General features: G+C 22.7%; 1 long non-coding RNA gene across 1 annotated transcript; it reads right to left on the bottom strand.

Annotated features, from left to right (window-relative positions):
* Window positions 1-73: 73 nt before the first annotated feature.
* On the bottom strand, window positions 74-4,524 carry LOC126908656 (uncharacterized). The gene is made up of 3 exons (XR_007704808.1): window positions 4,344-4,524; window positions 693-886; window positions 74-392 (listed from the first exon to the last, which is right to left on the bottom strand). It is a non-coding gene; the product is annotated as an uncharacterized LOC126908656 (long non-coding RNA).
* Window positions 4,525-7,323: the final 2,799 nt, after the last annotated feature.

The following is a 7,323-nucleotide window of genomic DNA, read 5'->3' as shown; positions in this document are numbered from 1 at the left end:
ATATATATATATATATAAATTTATAGTTATGTATATCATTAAATTTTAAATAAAAATAAAAATAAATCTTTTTGATTAATTTATGAATAAAATAGTTTTATAGGCTTACGTTTAATTGGTAATGGTGTTATGATACCCTTACAGTACGACCAGTAATCTGGACAACAGTCTTCAGATCGAGTATGGTTGCAAAAATCATCACAATAACACAAAGTACCTAAAATAGGTACGGAACATTCGTCTTGACGACCAGGACAGCATCCTCGAGATCTTGAAGCGCAATAAGACCCAGCTAAATCACTTTGACCGATGACCGAAATAATACAAAACGCCATCACAATTGATGTAACCACGAATGCATGACTGTAATACCACCTCCGGTTTTTTTCCATCTATACATTAAAATATTAATTAAGTTAAATATAATAAGTTCAAAATAAGTTACTAACCAACTTTTTTTATTAAAAGTATATTTCGTATGTAATTTTTTAAACAATTTATCTATAACTTATTAAAAAAACAAAAACAACAAACCAATTATACAATATCTGTGTACACATGTTATGACACTTGAAATTAGAAGAGTTCAATGTGTGCTAATACTATATAACTAATAAAAAAATAACAATAGTAATTTTAATAAAGGAACAAAGGTTACTATCATTAATGTTTCGACTACGAAAAATTTTTACCGAATCGTCAATTGCTTTGATTAGACAACTAATCAAAATATTTTAGAACAATATTATAATCTATCCGTTTTTGCTTTTTGACATTCTTTATATTACTATTTGTGTAAACAAATGTTTTTTATATCTTGCGGAATGTGATATTTTATTTCCTATAATTTCGCAAACTGAAGTATAGAATTCCATTCAAACTGAACCTAGACATAAAATTAATAATTAAATACATAAGGTCACATATAAAACAACCATCTGGTGAATTGTCAGCTGTCATTATAATGTTGGCATCAATTTTGTATTTAATGAGAGCAACTTCAAAGTTTGAAAATATTTAATTTATTTTGGTATTTTTTGGTAACCAAAAAGATATAATAAAGTGACAAAAACATTTCACGTCAACTAAAAATATTCAAGAATATGTTATAAATCATTTCTTTATTCAAAACTATGTTATAATAAGTAATTTAACTATATCAAGAAAAATTAAATATTTTAAATGACTTAATCCAAAATTAGTATTTAATTTTATTTCAATACGAAGGTAACAACAATTAATTTGTTTTAGCATTAAGTTATATGAAATAAGTATCAAATACATTAACAAACACTTTGTATTTCTTTTTAAAGTGAAAATGCTATTAAATATTTTTATTTTGTTTAAATGCCATTTTATTGATTTTATAGATGTAAGAAAATATAAAAACTAGGTTACTTTCCATTTATTATATTTAATATGTTTTTAAATTACATCTTATCATTAATAAAATGTTTTAATTATCTCTTAATAGCGTGTGAACTTAAATGAACGATTAAATAAGTGTTAAATCATTTTGTATAGTTTCTGACTTACAGAACGTGATCATTTTTTGTAATATTTTATAATAAGAATCTTTTATAATGTATGGTAAAAATTATTAAGAATCACTGATTTTTTAAAGTAACTATTCTTCTGATATTAAAAAAAAACATCAAACATCCATATTTACAATCAAATAATAAAGTAATCGTTACAAATTTAGAAAACTATTTGATTATTTTTTAATTATAATTGAATAATGTAATTTCAATATTCTATAAAGGCTTCATATTTTATTCATTATACCACATTTTTAGTATTCTTAAATAATACTTCATAAAAATTAAACAAATTCATTTTTAATTAATTTTGTTATAATTGCAATTAATTGAAAAAATTATTAAATGATTATATCGTTCTCCTTATGCCAAATATTTTCAATTAATTTCACTTAATTTTAAGTAAAATAACTTGAATTACCACATAATAACTGTTTTGAATACATTGCAAATATCTCATTGACAAAATCAATATTAAAAAAGTTTTTTAATAACATTAAAAGAAAGATAACACTTCAGTTTTGGCAATTAACGATATATGTATGATAAATATTTTTGATATCATAAAATAATAATTTTTTTTTTTGGATAATTATTTATAATTAATTAATTATGATCAAAATTTTTATAATAAATTAAAAATACAAAAAATAAATATCTTATCAATGCTTTTAAGCTTTATTGGATATTATGTGACTGTTAAAATCAATTAATTATTGTTGGATAGTATACTACTAAATCTATGATAGATGTCTAGATATAGAAAAACATATGTCATCCTTCATTATAACTAGACACCCACTACAATTAGTAAAAACCATTATTTTGTAATAAAGTAGCTTACTTTTAATATTTTTTTGGTCATTAATAAATTTTTACATATATATTTAGTGGTTTTATACATTAAAATTAGGTTTAACATAGCCAAAGAGCAATCTAGTCAAGTCTAAGTTATCCTGTATGTCGTGATTCTTAGTAGATATATTTGGTGATAACATCAAATTACTTTCCTTATGAAAATATATAAATAATAATTTTTTTGTTTTTTTTTTTCAAATGTATGTCATTACGTTAGATATTTAACATAGTAATTTGCTTATTTTTTCTGTTTTATATTTAATCATTTTTTTTTTGTTTAATAAACAATATTTTATTTATACTTCTCTATCTTAGTTTTATTCAAAATAATAAAATGTATGCATTACAACTCCAATGAATGATTTAGGATTGCTCACTTATGTGACATATTTCTGATTAAATTTGTACATAAAAATCCTGTATCATCAAATGCGATTCTATAGATTTATGGAGATAGTATCGTAATTAGGGTATCGTCTTGGAGAGATATACAGCGTGATTATTATAATATAATCCACTTAATATCTTTTAATGTATAAGGGATAAAAATGATTTAAGTGTCAGTAATAAACATTTTCAAGGATAACTTTTAATGTCATTCCAATCTGTAAATTAAAATGAAGGGGACTGTCCTAAAAANGCAAAAACATTTCACGTCAACTAAAAATATTCAAGAATATGTTATAAATCATTTCTTTATTTAAAACTATGTTATAATAAGTAATTTAACTATATCAAAAAAATTAAATATTTTAAATGACTTAATCCAAAATTAGTATTTAATTTTATTTCAATGCGAAGGTAACAACAATTAATTTGTTTTAGCATTAAGTTATATGAAATACGTATCAAATACATCAACAAACACTTTGTATTTATTTTTAAAGTGAAATGCTATTAAATATTTTTATTTTGTTTAAATGCCATTTTATTGATTTTATAGATAATGATTAAATTTGTACATAAAAATCCTGTATCATCAAATACGATTCTATAGATTTATGGAGATAGTATTGTAATTAGGGTTTCGTCTTGGAGAGATATACAGCGTGATTATTATAATATAATCCACTTGATATCTTTTAACGTATAAGGGATAAAAATGATTTAAGTTTCAGTAATAAACATTTTCAAGGATAACTTTTAATGTCATTCCAATCTGTAAATTAAAATGAAGGGGACTGTCCTAAAAAAAAAAAAAATTCTAAATGCTTACGATAAATTGAGGTAATGAAATATAGGCGATTCTATTAATATTCATTCGATATCCCTTAAAATAATTATTATGTTAAGTAAATTCTTGTTGGTATTTTATAGTTTCCCACATTTATAGATTTATCAATTATTAAGTATATTTTTAACACATATCTTATACCTTATAAAGGTGTCAGCTTAATTTTTTTAAATGGTAACATAGTCAACTTTAACTAGCTTATAAAATAAATATATATCTAATTCACAAAATACTTAATAATTAATGAATCAAAAAACATAAAATTTAAAAAATACCAAAAAGTGTTTTCTGAATATAATTATTAGTTAAAGAGAAATCTAGTGGCTAATATTAAAAGAATCGCCAATGTACATAAATATTTTTTACTTCTCCTTCCAAACAAAAACAAATTGTACCTTAGCCAAATAATTTTTGTCACGAGGGGATATGACGCCCAAATTTCCCCACAATTACGTTAGTAATAACGCCTTCATCTTTAAATAGTCACCAAAAATCAATTTTCCGTTTTACCTCAAGTAAATTCAATCGTATAATTAGAAAATTATTTTTTTGTTTATTTGAAGGTTAACAGCTTAATAAAACAAACAGATGTAAATAATAATAGATGTACACCTAAAAATATACTATATTTGTGGAATATTTATTATAAAAATATGTCAGTATTACACAATAGCTTTAACATAAATAATAAAATTATTTTTATACAATACCTATGCTGTTTGCATCTATCAGTACTTATATTTTGTTGCCAAGAGTTTCTTGACACTTGGAGTAATTTTATTTACATCTGTAATATCACAGAGCTAAAAAGACTTTTAGCGTAAATAGTATCTAAAAATTACTGATAGTTCCACTGATGTTTTCACGCATGCAATTATCCATTGTATGCGTGTTAATAGTTATTTATTGTTACNTATTGTATGCGTGTTAATAGCTATTTATTGTTACATCATACCTTCTTATTTTATCTTTATAATTTTATAAGCGATTTTGAACATTTGTTTTCAGATACGATTTTTTATGATCTATCAAAGAATAATTTTTAATTATTATTTTATTCTATTGTTGTGTTTGCTCATGATAATATTATGAATTTTTCCAGCGTTTGAAAAATAATATAATTCGATGACATAATACTACAAAGAGACACATAGTGTATATTATACAAAAACCTTATATTAATATTCGATATTATAATTATAAGAGAATACATGTTACATATAATTTTAAGTACAATATTAATTCTAGGTACCCTGAAGATCATTGAAATAATCCTTTTAGAAATCATATTCGAAATAAAACAAGTCACTCAATTTACTATCTAAATGTAAAACTTTTGTTTTTAATTTCGTTTCTGGTATTGAATATAATTTATTTAATAAATTAACTTAATTCAATTAATTAAAAGTAGCTGTTGTATAGAAATTACAAGAAGTGGCGTGTATTATATGGAGCAGCAGCAGTTTGCTATGGTTTAAAGGAAACATTAGCCGAGTTAGAAATCTTATTTTTTACTTGTAATGTGATAAAAAAAAGTGCGCAATAATAATGGTGCATCGACTCTCAAAAATCTTTAATACGCCACTGATTTCGACTCTATATTAAATCCAATAAATATTTTAATATAATATTTAACATACGATATTAAGCCTATAAGCTTACAATCCTTGGTATACAATCGTATACGATTGTTAATTTATGCATGTATCTAAATATACAAATACATGTTTTTATCATATAATATTTTAACTCTTTGATGTGAAGAATTATTTATAAATATTTATAATATTATAATTTAAATTAATCTGGTATGTTATTAACTTGTATTAGATAATTTAATAAAATATTAGTTGACTTGATTTCAAAACCTGGTTAGTCGAATGATTAATTATGATAATGTTTTTTATAAACTAGTTAAGACTAGTTCAAATATAATTAAAATATTAGGACTGTTAATAAATTCCGGTCACTAGAATACATGAGTTCTATATTAAAAAATTGAAATATCATGCTATGAAATTTTGATTTTATTTAATAAATTGGTAATATTGTATTATATCTTAATTTCAACCACAAACGACAATACTTCTAACAAAATGAACTGCTATATATTTTTAATTCATATTAATTGATATTTATTTATGTTGAACAAAACGAATAGTTTCAGCCAGTTTTAAATACTTCTCGTAAAACAAACATTTGCTAGTGTTATTTAAGTAATTTTACAATAACAAAAATGACGAATATCTAATAAAATTTTAAATAGGCTTAATGATTTACATATTTAATTTTTAGTTAAAGAGTTAAATAATGTTATAATCCCAAAATAATCATGATTATTAGAAAAATAACTACTACTTTAATCTCTAGTTGAAGGACATATAATGATTTAAAGCATCTAACTTTTTATTCATATCTATTGATGAGGATAAATATTCACTTATAATCATGATTTGTAGAATATAATACATTGTTTTTTTTTTCAAAAGAATACTTAAATATGTGTTAATAGATTTAAGTACCTAATGTCACACAGTTTTGAGATAATTTAAAGGCTCATAAATTAATAACTTATACAGTAGTAAAGTGTTATATGACGAGGTCTAAGTTATAATAATGATGACTTAATACGATTAACATTTAAAATAAAATGTGTCAATACATTTGTTAAAAAAAATATATAAAAGAATTCACGTGTCTCAATGAAGAAAATGTTAAACACTATGGTATTGTCCAATTTTCTAGAGCGATGGTTCTAATTTATATGAGAACAACGCGCTAATATTTATTATCAAACGTCACCAACCCATATAAACAACATTCAATGCATGGACTTAATGCTTGTTCCATTTATTCTATATATATATATACAGAAACTACAGTAATATTGGTGTTAATATAACAAGGCTCAGCCTTGAACTTACGCGAGCCATCGTCTTTGTACGAGTGTACAGAGTCTAATAATTACCATCATCAATGGAGACTTTTTCGTTGAGTGTGATGAGCTTGCATACAAAAATATGTATAGTTCAACAGGCAATGTCATAACAATAACTCGAGTTGATAAATAGATGAAGTTTTTATAATTGACATATTTATTTAAAAGTAGAACATAGTTATTAATAAAACACAAAACAAAAAAATTATTTCTATTGAATAACGTATGGCGAAATGTTTCATTTTTGACTAATTGTCAATTAAAGATATATGTTTTAAAAATCTGTATTGCCAGTTTTTGTTAATTTATCAATAATTGATTTTATGGCGACGATTCAATAAATGTATAATTGTTTTTTAAGACGTTATAAATTACTTTTGATACAGAATATTTTATAAAATTTTATTTTATCACTGTATCATAACGTTAATAAATTCGGTTAAGTATAAAGTTTAGTATATATAAGTTTATATAAGTTCAGTAACCTTATAAAAAATTTTTTATTGGTTATATTTGTAACATAATAATATTTTTCGGTAATCAAAAAATTTTGGTATTGATAATGGATATTTTATTATTATTATTTTATTTTTAAACTCAGTAAAGAAAAAATCGTGACAATATTATACTTTAATGATATTGGATTTTATCTACTTTGTCATGTTTATTCAAACTAGTTTGATTTCTTTTCGATTTTGATCAATTATTTTTTTTTTTTTTGGTATGAGATGGTTAAAATGACTTCTATAAGA

The sequence above is a fragment of the Daktulosphaira vitifoliae genome, unplaced genomic scaffold (assembly GCF_025091365.1).
Source record: "Daktulosphaira vitifoliae isolate Bord-2020 unplaced genomic scaffold, ASM2509136v1 Scaffold_5, whole genome shotgun sequence".
NCBI classification, from domain to species: Eukaryota; Metazoa; Arthropoda; class Insecta; order Hemiptera; family Phylloxeridae; genus Daktulosphaira; species Daktulosphaira vitifoliae.
The sequence above is the reverse complement of the archived record's forward strand: the minus strand, read 5'-3'. Positions and strand labels throughout refer to the sequence as shown.